Source organism: Telmatherina bonti, assembly GCF_933228915.1.
Source record: "Telmatherina bonti genome assembly, chromosome: 21".
Lineage (NCBI taxonomy): Eukaryota > Metazoa > Chordata > Actinopteri > Atheriniformes > Telmatherinidae > Telmatherina > Telmatherina bonti.
Genome location: NC_136630.1, coordinates 24,768,915 through 24,782,618, shown reverse-complemented (window position 1 = coordinate 24,782,618; position 13,704 = coordinate 24,768,915).

Below are 13,704 nucleotides of genomic sequence, written 5' to 3'. Positions count from 1 at the left end.
CTTTGGACAGAAGACGGGCCTTAGTGGATGTAGTGAACCAACCACGCTTGATCCAAAGCGACCTTCTGAACCTGTTCTGTCACCGTACAGCGTAATGAGACGAGCCGGATGCGATGTGTCAGAGGTGGGCTGGTGTGCTGCGAGTCTGCACGGCTCAGTGAACACAGACTGATGACAGCACAGAGGCTAAAATGACACACAGACAAACTGAAGAGAGACTTCTTGCTTGGATTTCAACCATCTATTTTCCTGTGTGATGTGAACTCGACAACCACCTCAGCAGTTATCTTTAATCATCGATGTAGAGCCTCGAAGTGTGTTTATCTGAGAAAAAAGACTGAGAAGTTCAAAGCAGAAAGTCGTCACTAAATCCACATTTCTTCTTCAAAAGGAACATCCGCAGCTCATAAGAATGAGGGGAGTACTCAGTGGGGACTTCTCCAAAGTGCTAGCTGGGTCAGCGCAGCGCCTTCGTCATTACTTCAGAAATGAAAGCCGTCTCCTCTTCGCTCCCATGGGCGCAATACCACTGCTCTTCTGACAAGGCTGAGACAGATCTCTGGGGCCTCGGGCTCAGAGAACTTGTAATGCCCTACATTAATTTCAGTCAAACAAGAGTGAACAGTCCTCTGTGGAGTTGTGATCATAAGGAATTCCCCATAGAAGAGATGATGAGTGAGGTTCAACAAGTCATAGTAGAGACAATGAGTGTGGGTGGGTGTGTGGTCGTTTGGCCCTGTGATGGACTGGCGACCAGTCCGGCACGTACACTGCCTCTCTGGGATAAACTCCAGCACCTTGTGGGCCTGAAGTTGATGAAAGCCTGTTACATACTTTACATGAAGCAAAATCTTTTTCATGTTCTCGAGTTCATGAGAACAAAAAGAAATAATTTAGTTCTTGCGGATATGGTTGAGGATTTCTTCTGGTTTGTTTTCACGAGAAGGATTGTGTGATTGTTCCAACGTTTTAACACAGTAAAGGGGAAGAAGTGCTTCATCTTAATTGTTGTGAGGATGGAGCGTGAGATCGACAGACGGATCACTGCGACATCGACAGAAGGCGAAGCTCTCGATTTACCAGTCGATCTACGTTCCTACCCTCACCTATGGTCATGAGCTGTGGGTTGTCAAAGAAGGAGATCTCGTATACAGGTGGCTGAAATGAGTTTCCTCTGCAGGGTGGCCGGGCTCTCCCTTAGAGATAGGGTGAGGAGCTCGGTCATCTGGGAGGAGATCAGAGTAGAGCCACTGCTCCTTCGCATCGAGAGGAACCAGTTGAGGTGGCTCGGGCATCTGGTCAGGATGCCTCCTGGACCTCCCTGGTGAGGTGTTCCAGGCACGTCCCTCTGGGAGGAGACCCCGGGAAGACCCAGGATGCACTAGAGGGATTATATCTCTCGGCTGGCCTGGGAACGCCTTGGAAACCCCCCCACACTGAAAAAAGGAGCCTGACCACATCATGGATTTATTTAAGCATTTTGGGTGTATTTAACACAAGTGCTTCATGTTTTACACTTAAACTTGACTGTTTAGAGTAGAAACTACATGATATGCAGATTGGGTACATGAACTTATTCAGATCATGTTGGGATAAAGCGAGTCAATAATGTTGACGTTAATTATCGCGATACCACACGCGATCTCGTCGACGCACTTTGCATTGTTGTTAAAAGTTGGCAAGCAGCTCCAGCAGTTCATCACGGTACGGATCAGCTCTACGTTAGTCGGTAAGTCTGGATTTTCTTCTTAAATGTTGTAGAACTGTCAGTCAAGCGTAGAATAATGTTTTGGGAGTCCTGTTTGCTGCCATGAGCTTATTTTCTCGTGCCGTTTACAGTTTCGTTTGATATTTTATGTTTTGGCGCGGTGCCATTAACGCTCCTTTTGGCGTACTGCGGCGCTCCTTTGGTCTTCTGTTTGAATTTGAAAGATTGTTACATTGTGAGTTCGCAGCACTGTAGTGTTAAGGCTATTTGACCATCAAGCAGACTTTGCTAATGTTATGTTAGCCACCTCCACTTCCCGGTCGATGTACACTTAATGAATGTTATTGAAATGCAGTTTTGCAGTGTCTAGATTTTTTTTTTTTTTTTTTGTTTTTTTGTAGATTGACCGACAAAATCAAGTCTGGAGTCAGCTGACGTGAACGTGGGCTCAAGTTTTTGTGGTGAGAACACGATGCTTTATTTGCCTGTGTAATTGTGGTCATTATTTTGCATTGCATATTTTCATAAATCGCCCAGCGCGTGTAGACCGGCCACCTCATTAATGCATATAATACAGAATCTCTGCTATAGGTTAAACTTTTACTTGCATAAATGATCAGGCAGGTAATTAATGTAATAAGTTTAGTTGGTGTGATCTACTTTAATGTACTTATTTTGCGTTTCTGAGCATTTTGGATAGTTTGCCCCAGTGATGTATGGGATCAGATAGCTCAAAATATTATAAGTGTTCAGTAGGCTCCAGTACATTCCATCACTACAGCATAATTTGATATATTAACTGTCAGTGTAACCAACATTTATGTAACCTTTTAATATTACTTATTGTTTTTTCTGTGACAATTTTTACTTAATTGCAACCAAGTATACAAATGCTTTTTGCAAGAATAAGTCAACCTGTGGGATGGACAAACAATATGACAATGTAACTCTAAGCTGGATGCTAGATGGTTTATCATGATGTCAGGTATTATCTTTCATATCAGTGACGCACAAGAAAAAGTTAGCAATGCTGCACTGTGTATTTATTGTAATCCCGATGTGAGCGACTCAGTTTCCATTTCGTGTGTAACATGGCTTTACCTTGATGTGGACCCAAGGCTGAACAAGCAGTGTGTGTTCCTGCACTCTGGATGCAAAGCTTTAGAGAGAAGTATAAGAAAAGCATGTTTGTATTTTCAATAGGTGCTTGAATTGTTTTTCTAAGATCTCCAGTTCTATCTTTAATTCTTGTTTGTTTCTGCTTTTACAGTGAATGGTGTTAAGTGTTCCAGTGACAGAGTGAATGTGGCAATGCAAGACCTGCCCTTCAGTTTTTCCAAGTAGGTCCCAAATTCTGAAGCACTATCGAGTCAAACATACACACTATGGGAATAACATTCGGATTCCATGTGTTCATGTAGGTTGTCCATGCAGTTTTAGAACATGGAATGCATTGTTAATTCATTTGAATAGATGCCATGTTATTAAAACTAATCGTCATCAGTCAGGAAAATGCACATTTAGTTGCCATCTTTGTTCTTGTGAGGATCTTGTGTCTGAAAGGGATTACTAGTTTGTGATGCCCCCATGATCTGTGATGTGCAAGAGAGATGGCCAGCTCTTTTTGATCCAATGGAGGTCATTTAAAAATGATGCAATGACTAGTTGCCTCTTAGCTATATTGTTAATATGTAAAAGTAATGCTCATGTGTTTCCAAGTATTCAGTAGTAGAGCTTATGGTGGGCAGGTGTAGTTTTGATGCTCAAAATGTCTTCTAAAATCTGTTGGGTGTGCTGTTTGTGAAAAAACAATATTTACATGTCTTTTTCAGATCAATGCAGAGTTTAAACGCATCACAACCATGCCACTCCAATCAAGGTTTCTGTCGCAGCTGGACATTCTGTCTGATGGTCTGCTGAGAGTGTTTGCAAAGCGGTCAGGGAAGCAGGGCAGAAAGCTGAAAGATATAGCTGCCATGATGACAGTAAGAACTTTTAAATTGTTTAACCATTACGTGTACATGCATTGCATTAACTCAGCTTGGCTGATCTTCCTTTGTCTGGGAGTTCTTATTCTACTAAATCTATCCCAGTCATTTTTATCATGCACACACTGTGCATGATAAAAATATGACAAATGGACTAATGTACCTTTTTTTAATATAATTTTTTGAAATGACATAAAATTCAGTACATAACGGTCAGATGCAAATTGGTAGTTTTAATGTTGTTTTGTAGATGTTTGTGTCACATACTGACTTTTTAAAAGTTTTGTCCTTGATGACTTTCTTCCATGCCACTGATAATTTGAGTTCAGATTTTTTTAAATCAAATATCTCTATTCTCTTTGTATGTCTTAAGGAGGACATTGATGCCGGAAGGGAGTCCTTCATCAAAGGACTCTGCATCTATCTAGATGAGAATCCCGATCTCTTGGTGCAGGAGTACATGGTGAGTGTTTTGTGAGCAGATTGTGGCTTTGCTGCATATAAAAGTGAATCCAGTTAACTCTGGAAATACTTGCTTGGACTGTTTAGGTCCATTGTCCTCTTTATGGGAAAGTGGTTCCAGTGCTGAGATTTAAGAAAATAGTAGTCAGGTGAAAAAATGTTGTTTTTCTTATATTAGGGGTTACACCAGTGTGAAACCGCTTCAAATTTGTGATTATAGTGAAAGTAGGAAAATTCCTGTATCTTCCTACACTGCACTGACCCTCACCTGCAGAACCACCTTGGGGATCCACTGAATGTGGAAGCGCCGCTTGACACCACACATCACCACTATAAAGAGCAGCATTTGAAACGCGTACAAACTGTTCCAGGTTTTTTATTTTGTTGGTTTATTGTTCACTTTGAAGCAGTTTTATAAAGCATTTTAAGTAGGGCTCCAGCAACTATGATGCATGATCACATAATCCTCATGACCGCAACAGACCGCTCTGAAACTCTACAGGTCAAACAACGTGCCGGGCGTAAAGCTTGGGCTGCTCTGCTTTCACAATGCATTTGTGTTCAGTGGATTCCCAGGGTTAAGACTGGTATACAGCTATGAAATAGGTCCATGTTAATGATAAAAATCATCCAGGAACTCTTTCTTTCTGTCTTTCTCTCTCTCTTTTGTTCTCTTTCTGTTTCTTTCTCCCTTTCTCTCTCTCTCTCTTTCAAAAATTGACCATCAATGCATCATAGAAGGGCATTCTTTTGCTGCAGTAATCTGTTTTGCTGATTACATGGGTTTAAATAGACTATAACATTAGATTGACTGCATTCAAAACAAAACATCTTTTTTTTTTCTAAAGTTTCAAACTCTTTTGTCTTTAACCAGGACATGACTGAGGCCATTGCACTGAGTGACATTGAGAAAACGACAGTGGGAATCGACATCAAAAGAGATACTTCTTCTAATGTTGGCATCATCATCGAGAGTGTGGTGGTTCTTCAAGGTCTGGACAATGTGGCCGTTGCAACAGCCTTGCTGTTTGGACTTTTTTACTCCTTGAACATGAGGTATCCATCACAGCTTCGCTACACTTTCGAAGTGATTCAAAAAGTTGTGATGGAGCTGGATGTGACTAAACTCTCAAGGAAAGCCCAAAGCTTAAAGACAAAACTACTGCAGTAAGGTGAGCTCGCTGTTGTACATGTGAGAAAGGACATTTAAAGTTCAGACTCTCTCCTGCAATTTGGAGGTTGAATTTCCATGTGAACAATCGACATCCCACAACAAAATGAAGTGTCATCTGTTCATACTTCTTCTTAAGCAAGTGTTTACTCCTCAACTGCCATATGGATAAAGCCAGTTTTTCCCTGTTCCTCTCCATTACATGTTCTGATTGGCAGCATTCTTCAGTTTCTATTTGTCTTTTACAGATTAAAGGATGGGGAACTGTGTACAGTCCAAGTAGTGTCATCAGGGCCATTTTAAACCAGATGTTTAATTCACATGGACTAAAGACTTTTCAAAAGTCCTTCCAAGAATGTCAATCAGACATGGGTATTGAAGGGATTGTTTTTCTTGGTGTACATGCCCTTCATGTGGGTAAGATGGGAAGGTTATATTTGTTCATTTTTAAGCTACTGTATAATTAACGAAACTTACACCTTGTGTAGGTAAAGTCAGGTTCAGCCACTGTTCCAATTCCCACAGTGATATTCCATTAGATTTTAATACAGTTCTTATGCACATGGTAAATTCATGGCCAGACTGAAGGAAGTGCAACAGTTTTGAAATAATTTCTGTTAATTGTATAAGTGGCACTTATTTTTAGTGAATCAGATTTTTTTCTCCACATTTTAAATTCTCGGAGACAAAAAAAAGATTTTTATTTTATATTGTAATTTTGTATTTGGGGTCTGAAGATCTTATAGACATTTTATGTTATTTTAATTCAGTTGCCGTGAATAGTTGTGAATACCTCTAACAATGCGGTTGAACAGTAATTTCACAATAAAGTGACTTGGGATATCTGAAAATCATTGTGTTTTTCTTAATCTTGTGGCTCTTCAATAAACAGTTTGACATGCAACTCTATTTTTATTAATTGGTGTACATATTGGTAATGCTAATGATTAGGAGAAAGTTATTAGACATTGCAATAAATTCTGACGAGAATGGCAATTGTAACTAATATTTTTTTGCATTTTAAATTAGTTCAATAGTTATTGAATTGTTTAGTTACAATTGTCCATTCATTTAATCTTGAAAATAGAGGCTTTGAACATAGTGTTTGTATTGTTCACTTCCAAAATAGTTTCCTTTAATCTTTTGCAAAAGGAAAGGTAACATTTGTTTGCAGTGATTATATTGATAAAATTTGAAAAAAATTGACATTATTTGTTACTGATTAGTATTACTGTACTGCAGTCATTACAGTTCAATTCTTTCCCTGTCACTGCAATTGAAATTACACATTTTGTTTTGAAAAGTAAATAATAAAATTGTATAATTTCCATTAGAATATAATACTTGCATGCAATATAAAAAAAACATGTTGTATTTAATTAACCAAATAGTATTGGCATAAAATGATATAAGAGTGTCAAAGTAAAGTGATAAAATTGTGAAGGATTAAATGGTTCAAAGAGCTTAAATTACTTGATAAACACACATTTTAATCACTTTGTATCAACACAAAATACACAGGTTTATTCAACATGAATAACTTGTGTTAAATGAACTCAATTGTTTAAGTTGCTGCCAAACCAAAACATTTATGTGCAACCAATGTCCACTATTGAATTAAGTAAATCCAACATGTTCTTTTTTTCAGTGCAGCAGAGTTGGCAAATGTGGCTGGGGAGAGGGAAGTCTGGGCTTCCCTTCTTAGGCTGCTGCCCCCACGACCCAACCCTGGATAAGCTGCTGAAGATGGATGGATGGAGACAGTGTGATGTAATTTGGTCTTTTTTGGATAGCATTTAGAGTTAAACTTTGTTGCATGTTTTGAGGATCAGAATTGTGTGTTTGGTACTACGTGGTTGTGGTTACAGTCTGTGTATACAGGTGGAGCATGAATTGTAAAACGGGGAAAAGTTTCCATGCATGTCGAACTGTAATGAGAAAAAGAAGAAGCTCTGCCAATATTGGAGTCTTGTGTTTCCCTCTCACATAAGAGGCCATCCTGCATTCTACAAGGTTAAAACCTTACAGTCCTCTTACCTGAAAAAGAACTGGTCAGGTGACCCCTACCTCTGTGTCGTATCCACTGGCATATAACTGTGAAAAATTTTTTTCAATGACACCTTTGCAATATGCTTCTACAAGGACATCTCTGGAAAAAGACTTCATGAGAGTGTAAAAACCTTTTAGTGATAATTTTTTAATGTACGTGTTTCTTTTAGCAGTTTTTTATTACAAAATGTAGGGTTAGGGGTTACGCAGTTCTAGCGATAAAGCAGCTACTGGCATATACACATCTCCCTACTGAAGTTAATCTTAAGTGTTTTAATTGAAATGTTTTGACATAAAATGAATGGTTTTAATCTGAATATTTGAGCAGCTGCAGCTTTTTGTGGAATTCAAACATTTTAAATTTCCATTTTATTTGTCAATTGAGATAGTCATTGAGAGAATGGCTATATTTCTTCTATATGAATCTATTTTATTCAAAAACATGCAACATATTTAACATTTTTTGGGTTTGAACTAAAAGAAAGCAAAAAAAAAGTCACAGACAATGAATGTAAACAGAACGTCTAATCCGTTTCATGTGAACAGGAAGCTGTTCTTTGGTTTTCCAGTAATTCCTCAAACCTTTGCTGAACAGATTATCCTGGCGCAGTTTAAATTCCTTTCAACAATAAAGTTCAGCTAGAGTTTCCATTTCATTTCTGCACAGTTGATTTGTCTCCAATATTTCCAGCAAGATAGCTCACTGGTGCGTTGATACTCTGTTAGCAGATGTATATTTTCCACTGGATCCTCCTTGTATTTACCTTCCCAATAAGGATTTCTGTATAAATTCAACTTTTCGTTCCAGTTTTGATACCAGCTATAAATCTTATCTCAAGTCTACTTAATCAAGTGTGAGAAAGAGACTGAAATAAACTCTTACTGGCCATTTTATCAGGTCCACCTGAACAGTTACTTGTTATTACAAATTTAGTCTTATTGACATGGTGAAGACGACTTGCTGAAGTTCAAATTGAGCATAAAAATCAGGAAGAAATTAAATTAACTGCATGTGAGGATATCACCTTCTTTTGTCTTTGGCACTGAAACTGTTCAATTCTGTGTCTGCAACCTGTTTTACACAAACATGGACACGTGGTGCCTTCAAATAGAACTTTTATTTTTCAAGTATCCATATCTACACGATTGTATTGTTTGGTTCCTACTAATGCCTAATATCTTAGAAATCTGGAAGCCAGGTAAAAACTAAAGCACCAGTCTCAAGTGACTTTGAATATGGTTTTTGGTGCCAGACAGGCTGGTCTGAGTATTTCAGAAGCTGCTGATCTGCGAGGATTTTCACACACAACAATCTCTATGGTTTACAGAGAATGATCTGGAAAAGAGGAACTATTCAGCGAGCAGCAGTTGTTTGAACCAGAATGTTTTGGTGATCTCAGAGGTCAGAAGAAAATGGGCAGACTGGTTAGAGATGACAGAAAGAAAACAGGAAGTCAAATAAGCACACATATGTCCAGTTATAAAGCAGATGGTCTACAGCAGGAAACTAAGAGGCTACAGTTCACACAGATTAATATCAAATGACTTTTGTTATTTGAGTTTTTACTGACATTGGATCTATGGAAACCTATTCACTACGTTCCCAACTTGTTTTCCTGTTACAAGCCATGTCCCTCTTCCCCACCTTGTGCTGAAACCCTGCTTGGTTTCATGCTTCCATTGGCATTATTGCTCAGTCTTTTCCTTCCCTGACAAAACCATAATGTAACCAAACCAAAATGACAAAACTGAAAGGAATACACCTCAACACGTCTTCATGTGGACACGGCCTTCATTTTTGTCACAGCGACTGAACTGTCAAAGCTTTGGGGACTCCCAGTGTTAACCGAAATTCAGGGATGAGAAAATAACGATGATGAAGTTTCACATTTTTCATCAAGTGATGGGAATTCACATCACGGAAAACAGCAAAACAAGGTAGAAAACATTTTAACAACATATACCAGACTGAAACAACAACAACTGAAACCAGAAATAAAGGCCTACACATGATGAAGACCTGCTGTTGTGAGTGGCTGAAGTGAAAGCCACCCTCTTGCGGAGGGCAGGCTGTTCTGCTGTTTGCATGCAAATCAAGCAAAACTCCTCTTTTGTCTTTTTGTGCTGATCTCTAACCTTAATTCCAAACATGGTAAAAGTTGAGCTGCTTAACATTCATTAGATGCGGCAGGGGTACAAGCAGGGTTGAAGAGGTTAAAGAAACTTGACCTGTTTGCAACATCACATCCTATATTGCTCCATATTTCCTTCCCAAACTCATATATTTGTCTTTATGTTAAATCCAGAGAAGCGACACGATGGAAGCCACAGTCAGGGGTATTTTTTTTATGTGCGTAAAGGACAAAATATCCATGTGAGTTGGACAGCTATGAACAGAAAGAGTGGAGGAGATGAAAGGTTAATGACAGAGCAGCTTAGAGAAAGTCAATCCGTCATAATCTTTAAGATTTGGAGTGAGATAACTTCAGCTCAGTGACAAGTTCTGTAGCTCAGATCTGAGGGAGAAGGCCAACACCCATTTATAAATAGCACCGTGTGTGTGTGTGTGTGTGTGTGTGTGTGTGTGTGTGTGTGTGAATGAAGAAAAGATTTTATTTAGTGTAAATAGTTGAGTTTTAATGAATTCCAGATTTTATATTGTGGGAATATGTAAGTCTGACGGTTTTGTCATGTTTCATTGTATTTTTATGTTGTGTAGAAAGGCCCGACTAGGGACAAGAGTTGAGAATTAGATTTGGGTAAAAACTCTATTTGCATGGCATCAGCAACAAATTTGTGTGACACTGTACAAATGCAGTGTCCCTGTCAAAATAAAAGGAAAAAAAAGAAGTATGCATGTTTTAGTAAGAGTATCCTTGTATAAAAGCTGTTTGACCTCCGGATGACAGTCCTGAACATTAGTTTGTGCTGGGTCGTTGTTTTGATTGAAATTTTACATCAACGTAGCGTCATAGAGCATGAGATTAATGTGTGTAGAGATGTGTCGTTTCAAGGAGTCTTAGACATCCAGCAGGGTTTTAAAGATGACTTATTTGGACTCAACTGGTATTTCTAATTAGAAAACCCAGTCACAAAGTTTTTCTGTGGAACCGTCTGCATTGACCTACAGCAGCAGTCATAAGTAAAAAAAAAAAGGTGTATTTATAGTTTTCAATCAGGTTTAAAATCACAGCATCAAATCTGTCCTTTCAAGGGTTACGGATGATGTTATACTCATTGCTGATACTATTTGTTCTGTGGTCTGTCTTACTTGATTCACTTTCCATTAGATGTGGGAGACAGTAAGATTGGTATCTGCTATCTCTATTACTGTTCTAAATGAGTTTAAGTGTTATCTACTTGATGTGTTCTTTTAGGTTTTTCTTGGAGAAAAGTCTTGGGTCTCAGTCGGTCCATGTGACCTGGTAAGAACCCATGGGTTCACGTTGGCTCCACTTCCCCTGATGCTTCTCAGATATATGTATTGCTTAAACCTGACACTTGCTCTGGTAAATTCCCTAATAGGTTATCTGGCTGATGTCAAAAATTGGCTCAAGCTACATTTCTTCAATTATACTTAAAAAGAAACTATTTTACTCCCTCTAAGCTGCACTTTCACTTGTTTTACTCTCTTGTCTTCACAGAAACTATTTATGAATAATTCCTATGTTGTTTTTGACTCTTCTCTTTTTCTCTTTGATCCATTCTCTTGAATTGGACATTTTATATCAAACTTGTGTGGAGCGATGTAAGGGAAGAATTCAAAAATGTGTTGCTGACAACGCGAATGCTTCCCCTGGGAAACTGCTAACCAGAACACACTGGTCAGGCACGCAAATTCAAGACTGTTCAAGTTACAAAACAAAGTTTATTGAAACAAATTACAAAAATAATCTAAATCTCATTTAAAATCGCCAGGCTGCCAACTGAAATGGAGACAAAAGAAATGGGCCGTTGCAGCATTTAAACAAAAGAAGAAAACTTACAAACCAAATCACCTGTGCACTGCACCCCAAGTGAACAATCGTGAAGAAACCAAAACCCACCACCAGGGAAGGGAATGCTGCCTCCGGCCCACAGCTCCTGCACACAGGATAAAAGTTAATACAATACTAATTAAAACAAAGCAAAAAAAACGAAATACAATAAACAAAATACACAACGGAAATTTAATGGGTTAAAACAAACAATTATAAGGTGGGCCCAGAAAACAGGGCCAACCGCGTCCAGTCAGAAGCCCCTCGCAGCACTCAAAGATGATGTGGGGCGAGCCGGGACATTAAACCAGAGCCCGGAAGGCAGTCGAACCGGTACGTGAGGTGGAGCCAAAACAGCAGGGCCGGGATCACTTGAGATCCAAGGGGGGTTTGCATGTACCAGCCCAGCTAGAGATTAAGCATAATTAATATAAAATGATGCAAACTTATGCCACCAATTATGCCCACACATACCATCAAACTCACAGCACAGCAAAATCACAGCATCAGCGCAGCGGGGACAGAGGGAGCACAGATCTGCAGCGTCAACTGTGAGCAATCTCATGGTGCGCCGATCTTGCCCCACATGAGCGACCAGCTCAACTACGAGTGGAAAAAAAAGGCAAACCGCTTAACATAAAGAAAACTGAGCGGACAAGGATCCGGTAGCAAGACTTACCTTTTTGATGGAGACAGATCACGCTACCGTCAACCCACCGCAGCCAGACAAAGCCAGAGAAGGAGATGACAACAGGAGTTTCACCTGCGCTTAAATACCTGCGCTGTACTGCCAATCTGTCAACATGCGACACTCCGGCAGCACAGCGCCATGTAGTGGCCTGGGGGAAGAGGACCTCCGGCCACACTTGGATGAGGCTGAATACCTTTGAAAGGTCACTTATGGCCATTTTAGCTTGAATTCTTGACTGTGGCCATCAACTGCAAGAGCAAATGAGACCACCAATATTCCACCAGCCTGGTTCCTGACAGGTATACATGCACACAAACAGCGTACAGTACATTTTCACCTCTGTTCCACATGCACTGCTCAAAAAATAAAGGGAACACTTAAACAACACAATGTAACTCCAAGTCAACCACACTTCTGTGAAATCAAACTGTCCACTTAGGAAGCAACACTGACTGACAATTAATTTCACATGCTGTTGTGCAAATGGAATAGACAACAAGTGCAAATTATAGGCAATTGGAACGATACACCCAATAAAGGATTGGTTCTGCAGGTGGTGACCACAGACCACTTCTCAGTTCCGATGCTTTCACAGATGAAAGCAGGTTCACACTGAGCACATGTGACAGACGTGACAGAGTCTGGAGACACCGTGGAGAACGTTCTGCTGCCTGCAACATCCTCCAGCATGACCAGTTTGGCAGTGGGTCAGTAATGGTGTGGGGTGGCACTTCTTTGGAGGGCCGCACAGCCCTCCATGTGCTCGCCAGAGGTAGCCCGACTGCCATTAGGTACCGAGATAAGATCCTCAGACGCCTTTGGGTTCCTCTTAATGCAAGACAATGCTAGACCTCATGTGGCTGGAGTGTGTCAGCAGTTCCTGCAACAAAAAGGCATTGATGTTATAGACTGGCCCGCCCATTCCTGAATCCAATTGAGCACATCTGGGACATCATGTCTCGCTCCATCCACCAACGCGAAGTTGCACCACAGACTGTCCAGGCGCCAGACGCTTTAGTCCAAGTCTGGGAGGAGATCCCTCAGGAGAACATCTACAGCCTCATCAGGAGCATGCCCAGATGGCATAGGGAGGTCATACAGGTTATCTTTAATATGCCCGGTCAGACTTCCATGAAGGGGTTCGCTAGTCAAACTGAAATAAAAAGACTCCAGTGATTGTAAATGCATTAAAATTCATTCAAACTTTTAGGACAAAAACATTAACGTGTTCATCAAAATTTGTGAAATTAATGATCTCAGTGGTGCAGCTGCAGCCACTGCTCATTGTCTAAAAGCATTGATGTTACAGTCACTGCTAATGGGAGATTGTATGTGAAGTTTGACACAATGCTCTCAGGAAAGATTCACATATCTTGATTTAAGTTGCCTGAACTGCCGTGAATCTAGCTTTGTTCTCTCTATTGGTTGGCAGCGATAACTCCAACTTCCTGCTGCATCTGTCATTAACGACCGAACAACAGTTGCTCCCTGTTTCAGGTCTTTTTCTCTGGTAGTCAAACAGTTTGGTTAATTGGGCGCAGCTTGTGTCATAACCTGAAAACCATCTTGGATAAAATTACATACCTTTCCTCTGTAAGCTACGTTACATTTTCATCTCTTTCCAATCTGAAAAGGCCCCCCGAGCTCATCTTTAATCA